The 12,976-nt window shown below is 40.4% G+C and overlaps 1 protein-coding gene across 4 annotated transcripts in view; it reads left to right on the top strand.

The window, feature by feature from the left end:
* Nucleotides 1-12,976, top strand: part of PIP5K1B (phosphatidylinositol-4-phosphate 5-kinase type 1 beta) — a 301,860-nt gene that overhangs the window by 73,222 nt on the left and 215,662 nt on the right. The gene's annotated exons all lie outside the window — the stretch shown is intronic.

Here is a 12,976-nt window from a genome sequence, read left to right as displayed (position 1 = left end):
AACATCCAGGTATGGAGTAAACCAAGAAAGAGTCCATGGTCCCCCCCAAATCATACAGATAAGAGGACTGTCCCAGTATCTTTAGGTATCTCTCTCAGCTAGAAACCCACCAGAGAAGACACAGAAATGAGAGATCATATGTTCATGTTACAAAAGTTTCTTACAGACATTAGACTCACCAGAAGACTCACAAAGTGGAGAAGCCTTTCAAGTGCAGCACGTGTAAAAAGTCCTTCAGCCACAAAACGAAATTGTGGGCTTACGAGAACATTCACACTGGAGAGAAGCCCTGTGTGTGTTCCCTTGCCAGAGAAGCTACCACCAGTCCTCCACATACCACTGCCATGTGAGGATCCACCAGAAAATCTCAAAAGTGACTCTGCCACACCAGAAGCTTCTCCAGCTACTGTCCCTGCAGAAGATATATTTTTAAATTATCCAGTATGCCTAATATTTCCCCCTTTCTTTCCATTAAAAAAAAATTTAGCCCTGTTGGGGAAAACAGTGGAAACATTTAAGCAAATTATGAAATATTTGCTTCACTAAATGCACAACTTGTTCACATTCAGTAATACAACCCATTTTACCATGTTATTTTTTAAACTGAAAAATTGTCATTTTAAGATAAAATATCAAGGGCCATTTTTGCAGGGAAGTAGCTATTGTTTGTACTTCCTCAAGACATTCTTCTTAATTCTGCTGCATGTGCAGAATGCTTTTTAGCCCAGAGAAGTTCTTTGACCCATCATTAAGATTAATTGAACCATTTGATTGTATATTTTCCAAAAGCAAATTACATAGGAAAAATGCGGCAGGATATCATTGTCACTTTTGCTGGGTCCCCCCCCTCCCCCCGCCCCTGGCTTTTATTCTATGCCTGACTGCCAGACATTCTAGGTATTCTGGAAGCAGTAGCATTGATTTCATTTTTGCTGATGAAAGGTGGAAATTCTTATGTTTTCAGTGATGGAGCAAATGAATATTAGCAGCAGTCTGACACTGTAACTAGCCATTATTCATGAAAAAAAGAACATTTTAGTTTCCACAGAAATAACAGGTGTTTTATGGACTTTAAGTAAATAAATATAACTTGAACCCATCATTCCATTGCCTCAACCTCCTCTTAGACTTTTTTTTAAAGATTTACCCCCTCGCCCACCGTTGTCTGCTCTCGGTGTTCATTCGCGGTGTGTTCTTCTGTGTTTGTTTGTATTCTTCTCAGCGGCACCCGGAATCTGTGTTTCTTTTTGTTGTGTCATCTTGTTGTGTCAGCTCTCTGTGTGTGCGGCGCCATTCTTAGGCAGGTTGCACTTTCTTTCGCGCTGGGCGGCTCTCCTTAGGGGGCGCACTCCTTGCACGTGGGGCTTCCCCATGCCGGGGACACCCCTGCGTGGCACGGCACTCCTTGCGCGCATCAGCACTGCGCATGGGCCAGCTGCACCTGGGTCTAGGAGGCCCGGGGTTTGAACCACGGACCTCCCATGTGGTAGGTGGATGCCCTAACCACTGGACCAAGTCCACTTCCCCCCTCTTAGACTTTTGTTCTTATTTATCTTTTCTTTTGTACACATTTCTCTTACCACTAGTCACTTCTCAGGAGAGGAAAAAAGTTTAAGGACAGAACTTTTCTGTGACCTATTATATTGCTTGTTTTCCTCTTGTTTATGCGAAAGCACCCAACTTGGAAAATGTTTTCTAAATTTGGATCAGCCAATTTTTGGGAAAAACAAGCGAAACTCTATCTCACTGCCCCCAGTTTCTCACCACCTATCTTCTCTGCAGCTCCTGGCAATCTGATTTTACCCACACCCTCCCTACTCCAGCTCTACTGTAGATCTTTCTCCAAGATCCTAGGTACCTCCCAGTCAGCAAAAATAATTAAAATTTTCAATAATTTTCTTCAGCACTTCTGCTACATTTGACAAGTGACCTCTGTCTTTCTCTATGTAACAAGCAACACTTGTGGGATATCATCAGAAATCCTCTTTATTTTTGCCTCTTCCTGTAAATTTATTCAATGGCAGAAGATCTTTCCCTGCTTCTGAATGAAAACTCAGTGACCTTTCTGCTCACTCTTAGGCAATACAATGCCCTACTGTCACTTTAAATCACCGTGTCAAGCTGACATCTCAAATGCCTGGTCTCATGCAATTGGCGGAGCCTCCAACTTCATTACAGCTATTCGCTCTCTCAGCAGGGCCCTGGAACAGGCAAAAAACCTCAGCTGGTTAGGGGGTGGGCATGGTTCTCTTTCCCTGCCTTTTGCCACCAATCATCCCCGCAACTTGCTGAGGGTTTTGATCCCTTGAGGTCAGAACAGGGAGGGGAGGGAGTCAGGATAGCAGGAAGATGAAAATTCTCACTCACAGGCCTTACCAGCCCAGTGCTGTTTAAGATGGTTTCTCACACTCCACGCCGGGCAGATTAAAACTCTCTCGTAACTGCTTTTTTCAAGGATCCTTCATAGGCTTTCTGCTCCTCCCCTCACACAGCTGAAAGCAGTCCCTTCATCTTCTATTAGGGATTAGGACAATGTTTTTATATGCCTTTGTTTTCAACCTTTGGAGCACAACATATTCACTCAGATATATATATATATATGTATATTATTATTTTTTTTTTAATTTTTAATAAAATGCTAATACCCCACCCCAGGCCACGGAATGGGAATCTCTGTGTTGGGACTCTGCTGTGTTTGTTTTTAAAAATTCCACAGATGATTCCAGTGCCCACTAAAGGCTGAAGAGATCTAGTCTGTATTATAGTTAATAATGTGCATCTTACCTCCTTCCTGGAGTCCAGATTCCTGGGAGTTTCTTTCATCTTTATGACATATCCTTTAAAGCCTAAATCGTAATAGATTCTGAGTAAGTTTTTTTTTGTACAATAAATGAATTTGAAATCACAGAGTTCTGGTAGAGAAGCTTTGTTACCAGTAGTTGTTCAGACTTCAAACTGAACTACATATGGTTCTAGAACTCAATAAATATTGATGAGGAGCTGGCTAGGTGGTCGGTACCTACGAAAGAGAAGCAAGACAATAATCCAGTTAAATGAGATGGATTGGTTATAGTTGCCAGGATCTACTTTGATAAATTCTGTGAATCTGGCTATGTTCTTAGGGCTCCATGCATATTACTTCAATTAATGATGATAATAGTTGATAGATAAATACACTATTATCCCCATTTTTCAGATGAGGAAATTGAGTAACTCAGAGAGGATAACTTGGTCCCACGGTCACACAATGTGTAAGATACAGAGCCAAGATTTCAACTGAGATTCTTTGACTTCAGAGTTTGTTTTTAAACTCTATGCTAGATAGCATGTTTCATTCAAAGGGAGTAGTTTTACAACAGTTGGGTGGGGGGCATTAGGTTTAGCCATTTTCCTCTCTCCTTCCCATTTGCTCTCCTTCCTTTCAGCCTCTGTGCCCCACTCCAGTCCACCTGTCTGCTTTCCTGACCTCATAAATATTTCAGTACCAACTGTGGTACTGTAGTACCAGAATCAGTAAGAACACTTCTCCCTCTTGGAGAGCAGGGAAGCAAAATACAATAACAAATGGTCTCAGATGGGGAAGAGTGCTTTGCTAGAGGTGTATAGGGGATGCAAAAAATAGATTGATCAGCTTTACTCTGGTGGGGGCAATCAGGAAAGTCTTTCTAGGGGAAGGGACAACTAATGCATAAGTGGGAGTGGGGGGAAGAAAGATGAGAAAGGGCATTCTGAGTAAAGGGACTAGTAAATTACAGTCATAGTGGTGGGACAGTACATGAAGCCATTTGGGAACTATGTCATTCATGGTGCCTGGAATACGGGGGAGACTGGTGGAATGGAGGAGATGAGGCTAGGGCTGGGCACAGAATAGAACATGGAAGGTTTTATAAGCTCTACTCAGGAGATTAAATTTCATCTTGTCGATAATGAGTGGCTGGATGGGGGCTAGCAAAGGATTTTTAGCAAGAAGAAGAGATTACTTAGAAAGTTCACTCTGGGGACAGTGTGATGTCACTCTGGGGACATCATCCCTATGGGTAGGGTTACAACCATCCACACATGAGTGAGATTGATTGAGGCCATTGCACTGGTTGGAAGCAGAGGGAAAATGCTTTAGTAACAGGTGAAAAGGAAGAGAAGGATATCAGATGTTAGGCAGATAAAATTGAAGAGACTTAGTGATGGATTAGATGAGAGACACAAAGGAGAGGAAGGATCTAGAATAACTTGAATTTTGACTTTTTGACTTGGTAGTCTGGAGAGACTGCAATTCATTCTCGAGGAGTAGTAGATTTGGGTTAGACAGAAGTGAGTTCATTTGTAAACAAGATGAATTTGACTGAGCTGTGGACGATACAATGGAAATGCCTAGTAGGTAATTGGTGGTCTAGAGATAGGTCAGCCCCTATATAGGGATGTAAATTCAAGAGACAACAGCATATTGAGTGTTGTTCAAACTAATGGATGCCAAAACCATAGCTGTGGCTGCTGTTGCTTAAAGAAAGAGTATAAAATGAAAGGGTAATGAGTCCCACATGTTAGGAACCACTCCCTCTGGACAACATAAAGTGTTTTAGCTCTGTCCTGGATGCCTTTTTGACTTTGAAGAAATCCCTGGTTCTCTCCGAACCTCAGTCTCTTGTTGATAAATTAAAGCTTGAACTGGGTGACTTCTATAGCCCCTTCCAGATCTAACATTCTGTGGTTCTAATCCTTTGGATTCATTTTCATGACTGCTTTGGGACAAATAGATCTGCAGAGGAAAAAGTCACATGGATACTACAAAACTAGATTACATTTGCATTCAGTGTATAAGGTAGTCAGTAGTAGATGGGAGGAATTAGAAATCTTCCCCTTAGTGGTCTTAATTTTTGCTGCATTTACTTGTCATATTGTTTGAAGTTAATCTGAGGGAAAGAACGAATGTATGAATTCTTCTGTTACTCAGTAATAAACCTTGCTATCTTTTTTTTTAAAGATTTATTTTTTATTTATTCTCCCCTCTCCCCTCCCCCCCTCAGTTGTCTGATCTCTGTGTCCATTTGCTGTGTATTCTTCTGTGACTACTTCTATCCTTATCCCTGGGAATCTCTGTTTCTTTTTGTTGCATCATCTTGTTGTGTCAGCTCTCCGTGTGTGCAGCATCATTCTTGGGCAGGCTGCACTTTCTTTCGCGCTGGGTGGCTCCCCTTACGGGGCACACTCCTTGTGTGTGGGGCTCCCCTATGCGGGGGACACCCCTGTGTGGCAGGGCACTCCTTGCACGCATCAGCACTGCGCATGGGCCAGCTCCACATGGGTCAGGGAGGCCTGGGGTTTGAACCGTGGACCTCCCATGTGGTAGGCGGATGCCCTATCCATTGGGTCAAGTCCGCTTCCAAACCTTACTATCTTAAAGCAGCTTAGAGTTTAGAAACTCTTGGCTGCATAGTTGTCATCCACTAAATCCAACTAATTGCCTTAAAGCTTATAGCTTTTGATTTTTTTAGGCTTGGGACAGCAGCTTAGATTTCTCTGAAATATTTGACTGGCTCCTTAGGAATGTCTATGGGTGCCAGTTACATGGAGGGAAAGACGCATCTTGAGGAATGGTAACTATTGAGATTTCTTGAATCTTTTTCTAGTTTCTTCCCCTTTACTCCTCTTGCTGTGTCTGAAAAAGACTGGGTCCAACCTGTTTGTCAAGCACAGCCAAATGCACGTCCTTTGCAATTTATTGTATGACAAGAAGGACAGTGGCATAACAGCAGTAATTCAAAACACGGTTTTAAATGAATGAATAAGAGTAATCCTCTGGGATTAGGCCCAGTTGAAAAGTCCAGCGCTACCAGGGAGGATAGCTGCTGCTGTGGAGGATTAACAAATGGCTTGCTGCAGAGAATAGTATTCACTGCTCCAGCCACCTTTTCAGTTACTGATGACCTTTCTATCCCCAGGTGTCCATCTTTTCTAGACACACAGACTTGGATAGTAAAGATCTTTGAAATGTGATTTTGCCTATTTCTCCTTCTTATAAACTCTGCCTGATTGCAGATGCACTCTTTCAATAGACACTTTTTAGACCACTCTTTAGAAAATGCATGGTTCTAGAAATTACTAATGTATTGGGGAAACACATGAAGAGAGTTTTCTTCCACAGAATTAAACTGAAAGCAAGAAAATAAAGGATGAGTTGAGGGCAGTGGAAGAGTGGGCAGGATCATTTCGTGCTCATGGCACTGAGTATTTTAACAGAGAGAAACCTATTATATTTGCATTGGGGCCTTTACTGTTCACAAAACCTATGACAACCAGCATATCACTTGATCCTTAACAAGTTGGCGTCCCACTTTATTAATGAGAATAGTGAAGCCCATGTAATAGTGTAAATGACTACTATAGTATTATACATGATATGATGTTTCATAATAGGAAGGCTGGCAGACTTGTCTAAGACCATGGTACTGGAAGTAAGGTTTGCCTACTCTCTTTACTGTAGTCCTGCTGGGCACTGACATGTTGAGCCATTAAGAAGTTTTCCAAACATTCCACTCAACTGGAAGGCCCAAGTATGTAAATCCATTGAGACTGGCAAACTGTGCACATTTTAAAATTAACTTTATCTAATAATCCATAGCCTCCTCTCTTCTCTTTCTTCTCTTTTCACCTGATGGATGCCAAGAGTGAGCCAGATTAATCCTTTAAGGGAATGATGCGTAGGCAGAGGCATATGGCCATAGAAAGGGTTACTGATCACATCCTTGGGTTATGGCCCTGAAAGATTTAGATACCAAACAGATGGCACCAAGATATGGATACTGCCCAAAATGTTTGAAATTGGTGAGGACAAGGGAGCAATATTGACTCACTTTTTTATTCTATTTAGAATGCTTAAGGGAAAGTAGGAGGTGAAAGCAGGGTAGCTGTTTTAAGTAACATTTTCCCTGATATTTTCCTATGAAGAAATTACAATTCACATTTATTTATTTACTTGAACTTTGCTGAGGGCCTGAGCTGTAGGCTTCTTCCAGTAAATCTGTGAGGCCCTTTTCTAACCTTTTACTTCCCCAATATGGTGGACAGGGCTTCATGAAAGTGATGACTTTAATAAAAAATGAACACTGAGAGGGGTTAGCAGCCCCATGGTAAGTTTTTGCCTTGATTTTCTAATTCTTACTGTTGATTTAAAGTTTTAAGGGCCAGATGAAGTGACTTGAGGGCAAATACCAGAAAGAGTATCTGTACTTAGCAGGCCCTAAGTAGAATAGTTTCTGACATCATTTACTCTTCTTCTCTTCCATCATAATTAGTATGATCCTTCTGGCCAAAATCATGACTTTAACCACAGTTTCTATTCTTTACATATGTTCTAATAGTCCCTGCTGAGTTCCTTCATGTGACTTAACTTTCTCCCATTTCACGAATTATACCAGGAGGATACTGCTGAGAAGGCAACAGAGCTGGCATTGGTTAAATAGCATATAGGAAGATTGACGTTGAGAGAATTAAAGGAAATAAAATGGGCTTCATTTCCTCCTTCATGCCTTCTTAGAAATAACTTTGAAGGTACTGTGGGAACAGGGCCAAGGAGAACTGATGGTTCTCTGGGTGATCTGAAACCAGCCTCAGACGAGTGTCCAGTAGTGATGTGAGACCACCACAGTCCATTGGAGTTTAGGGTGCCGGTGAAATGCAGCCTGAGGGATGTGCATGTGTTTCTGTCTCCTTTCTATTGTCAAGGCCAGCTAGCTGCTCTTCCACTGATATTGTTGTCTGTCAGACAGATTTGGGCCTCGGCATTCCAGTTTAGACTTAGACATATGATTAGTGTTTGAACAAAGTACCTTCGTTCTAAGTGAAATGTATTCCCAAGTCTCTGCAGGGTTCTCTCTCCCATCCTCCATGTACATTCCAAGTTATCATGCTGGTTTTGTTCCCTTATCAATACCATTTTTGAGATCTAACTTATATGTAGTAAAGTATATAAATCTCAAGTGTTCTGTTCAATGTATTTTTATATATGTGTATACCATATACCCAGCACCCAGATGAGAATTTGGAACATTTCCTGTGCCCCCTCCCAGTCCATGTTCCCAAGGATAACCATTATTTTGACTTCTATCTCCATAGATTGAATCTGGATATTCTTGAACTTCATATATACAGGGTCATAGAGTATGTAGTCTTTTGTGTTTGATTTCCTTCATTTAACATTATACCATAATTCATCCATGTTGTTGAGTATAGAATTCCACTGTTTTTTTTAAAGATTTATTTATTTCCCCCCTTCCCCTCCTCCCGCCCTGCTGTTTTTGCTGTCTGTGCTGTCTCCTCTTCTCATTTTCTCTCCTCTAGGATTCACCAGGATTTGATCCTGGAGAACTCTGGTGGGGAGAGAGGGTTCCCTGTCAATTGTGCCACCTCAGTTCCTGGTTTCTGCTGCGCTTCACCCTGACTCTCCCCTCATTTCTCTTTTGATGCATGCATCATCATCTTGCTGCGTGACTCACTTGTGTGGGCACTGGCTCACCACGCGGATACTCACACGAGCACTGGCTTGCCTGCGTGGACACACTTTCTCTTCTTTTTCACCACAAGGCCCCAGGGATTGAACCCAGGTCCTCCCATATGGTTGGTGGAAGCTCTATCACTTGAGCCACATCCGCTTCCTTAGAATTCCATTTTGTAATTTATTTACCCATTTTACTGTTTATGAATATTTGGTTTTCGTCTAGTTTGGGGCTATTACAAATAATGTTGCTAGGAACATTTTTGTATGTCTCTTTTGGTGGACATAGCACTCATTTCTATTAGGTATATACATAGGAGTGAATTGCTTAGTCATAGGGCATACCTATGTTTTCTTTTAGTAGGTATTGCTGAACAAGTAGTTGTACCAATTAACACTGCCTATGGTCCTATGCTTTCCAAGTACAGTTTTCCTCTGAAATATCTTCATTCTAGGTTGGCGATGCTAATGTGGGAGATTGAGATATTTGCCAGCCTATCCAGATTATATATACACATGTATACACATTCATACTTTACATTCATTCAGTGTGGATTCAAAGGTGGAAATTTCCATTTTCCTATGCTTAAGGGATTAATAGTGAAAAATTGTCCTTGTGAATTGAGAGGAAACTATCTGCTGGTTTAAAAAATCTAATAGTAATAAGAATAAAGTTTAACTAGTGAGTAGATAGATGTCTAGGTTTTATGACTAAGGAATAAGTATGAGTCTCAACTAAGTGTGGTATTTAATTCATACTCAGCATGAAACCAGAAGGGTGAACTAAATAAGAGGTCTTTAATGCTGCCTCAGGCATCATTTATTTTCAACAGGCTGAATTGCATTTTATGGCTATTTTTTCTCATTTATCTTTGATTCCTTTGAGAGGAAGTGGTAACTCAATATATCAAACACTGTTTAGAATCCTCAGCACTGAGCATATGAATTCTATCAAGTGTCTATCAGCATATGGTTGAAAAAGAATGGAAACTTAGGGCTTTGGTTTCTTAGTTCACATAATGGAAGTAACCTGCCTACATGGGCTGGGGGACAGTATAACTAAAAATATTCTTGATACAAGAAAAAAGAAGTTTCAAAGAGCATGTAGAATCAGTCTAGAAAAGCCTGTGTAGCCCAGATTTTCAAATAATGGAGTCCTCTCTTCTCTTTTGGATAAAGCTACATATGTTCATTCATTCATTCATTCATTCATTCATTTATTCATCATTCATTGATATAATGATTCCACAAATATTTTTTGAGTACCATGTCAGACACTGTTTTAGATACTAGGCATATACCAGAAACGAAACAAAGGCCCTGCCCATATGGAGCTTACCTTCTGAAAGGAGTAAGAGGCAAGAAAAACACACACACATATATTTCATATAGTGCCCAGGTGGAAAAAAAAAAAAAGCAGAGTAAAGGAGATTGGTATGTAAGCTTGGTGTGGGGTACTGCTATCTATGTTTTATAAGGGAAAGCCATGGAAATCATCTTAGGCAATGACATTTGTGCAGTGATTGGAAGGGATTGAGCAGTGCAGCTATCTTGAAGAGTATTCCAAGTGGAGGAGGCAGCATGGCTGAAGACCAGTAAAGACGTCTCTGTGGCTGGAGGGGAGAGAGTGAAGGGGACAGTAGTAGGTGAGGTCAGAGGGACAACAGTGACCTGGATCACAGAGAGCTCTGTAGACCATTTTAATGACCTCGGCTTTTTCTCTGAGTGGGAGTTCAATGTATTTTTTTCTTTTTTTAAAGATTACCTTGAATATTGGGTGGAAAACTGACTGTAGGGACAGGGTAGAAACAGGGAAACCAGTTGAGATCTCTAATAGGTGTATTTGGGCAAGAGCTTAAATGGCATAGGTGTTACAGTTTGTGGACTTTCACCATATCTATGCTTTATTATAACAGTAAAGGTAATAATTGTGTTATCCAGACATGGATGAACAATGTTTGGCACATCTCAGCCACATTAGTAAGTAGTAATACAGTAATATGCAAAATAACAATAATATGCTATGGATATTATAAAATAAATTCTATATTTAATGTTTTTCTATATATCTAACGTTCTTCCTCCTCTTTCCCTGTTTTTGTTTAATAATGTTGTACCATTCTTTCAGCCATTCTCACTTGACCTTTTGTTACTCTTCCCTCCTTATCCTCACTCCATCCGGACAGTCCCCAGGTTCTGTCGTGTCTGCCTCCCTATATCCCACATTCATCATCTCTTTCCTTATTTTCAACTTTGGTTAGCCTCTTCTTTCATCTCAGAGTTAGCCATCAGATTCTCCACTTGTAATCCAAATGGAAATGCAGCAAAAAGAATATAAGCTGCCTTCTGTGTGCCATTTTATTTTTTTGAAGTTGAAATAAAGTTAAAAAAATATATGTTTTTAAGTGAGAACTCAATTAAGATCGGTTTTGTTCTTCCATATACAACTCTAAGACCTTTTGCATTTTTTTGAACCTCAAGTGTCCTCTATAAAATCAGCATAATGCCACTTAATTTATAGCATTGCAGTGAGGATTAGGTGGGACTATAGAGTATTTAAAGTACTTGATAGATAGTAGGCTCTTAGAAAATGCTCCTTCCCCTTCCATTCTTCCAGTTCACTCCATCTTTGATCTCCTGGCCAGATCCAAAAGCGTACCTCCTTCCATTATTCCTCTTTTCAAAAACCTGCAGTGACTCCCTTTTCCTCACAATTATAATACACGCACTTTTGCCTGCCATTCAGAGCTCCATTCTCTGACTTCAGCTTTAATTCCCAACTTTCCCCCATTAACTTATTCTTCTCCATCTACATTATATATTAGCAAAATTCCCTATTTTATAATCATGCTGCCACTTCTATATGAAATATCATCTCTCCATTAACATTCTGCCTATCCTTCAAAGACATTCTCAAATACCATTGCCTTCACAAAGCTGCTAACCATCTGGAACTGATTTCTCCCAGTCCTGAAACATCATTGTACTTGGAAGAAGCAACATCATATGCAAGCTCTGGAGCCAAAGAGCCCAGGTCCCAGCACTTACTGTCATCTTGGAGATGTAAGATAACCACTGCAACTGTTTCCCCTTTAAAATGGGGATAATAGTAATACCTACCTCATAAGGTTGTTTTGAGGATTAAATGCAATTACATGTGAAGCACGTGGAGTAGTTCCTGGCACACAGAAAGCTTAAATCAGTTTCTACAATTGTGGGCACAAATAATTAAAGTATTTTACCTCAGTACCCATATTTTGCAGAGACTTCAGATTAAGAGCTGTTTGAGATACAGTAGAAAAAGATGCACAAGGAACCAAAAGAACTTGGTTTCTAGTACTGGCTATCACTCGTAAAAAATCTGTGTGATGTTGAATATGCCACTTAGCCACACTGGCGAAGCGCACAAACTGGGGCTGGACAAAAATCTCTCAGCTCTCTTTCAGTTCACACAGGCATGTGGCTATCTATTAGCCACCTCTAACTCAACATGACCAAAATAGGACTCCTCTGAATGTGTTCCTTCCCCAGTCTTTTTCATCACTCAATTTAAGTAAAAAACCTGAGTTGTTTTTGACTTATCTTTCTCTCATCATCTAAATATAATCCATCTGCAAATCCTAATGATGCTACTTTCAAAATATATCCTGACTCCAACTACTTCTCAACAACACTACTACAACCCTAGTCCAGTAATCTCATCCGTGCTGTTGCCATTGGTTTCTAACCCATCTGCTTCCACTCTTGCCCTCTTCCAGTCTGTTTTTCAGAGTCAAAGTGATCTTTAAAACATAAGCCAGATAACGTCACTCTCCTGCTTAAAACTCTCTAGTGGCTTTTCATTGCACTTAGAATGAAATCTAAACTCATTGACCTCTTCATGCCACTCTGCCTATGCTTCAGCTGCACTCCCCTTTTCTTTTCATGCTAGTTCACCAATCCAATATACCTGCCTCTGGGTCTAGCACTTGGCGGTTCTCTCTGTTTGAAATACACATCCCCCAGATGTCCACATGACTTGTCTACTTTCATTTAGATCTCAGCTCTAATACAAATGATCTCCCCCCTTCTATTAGTAAGGCTCTAACACACCACCATATTTTATTTTTTCCTAGCCCTTACCAGTATCTGAAAATAGCCTAATTGTTTGCTATCCTCTTTCCTCCTAGTAGAAATTAAATGTCCTCATAGTAGGCCCATTTCCTAGAATGTGCCTGGCATATAGTAAATATGCAAAAAACATAAAAAACAAACCACAAAACTTTGACTATAAATGAGTGAATAAATATAAACCCAGTTTTAATGACATCAAAGTTTATATTGATTACATGAGCCAAGTATGGTAATTTTGTTTTTAAAAATGTGAGACTATTGGTTGCTTGTGCTGGAAACAAGATTGTGACTAAAACGATAGTAATACAATCACTCAGGGGCTGTTTTTTCCCTCCAACCTAGATAGTTCTCAAATTTACCATTCTCTCCATCTCT

This window comes from Dasypus novemcinctus, chromosome 8, assembly GCF_030445035.2.
Source record: "Dasypus novemcinctus isolate mDasNov1 chromosome 8, mDasNov1.1.hap2, whole genome shotgun sequence".
Lineage (NCBI taxonomy): Eukaryota > Metazoa > Chordata > Mammalia > Cingulata > Dasypodidae > Dasypus > Dasypus novemcinctus.
The sequence above is the reverse complement of the archived record's forward strand: the minus strand, read 5'-3'. Positions and strand labels throughout refer to the sequence as shown.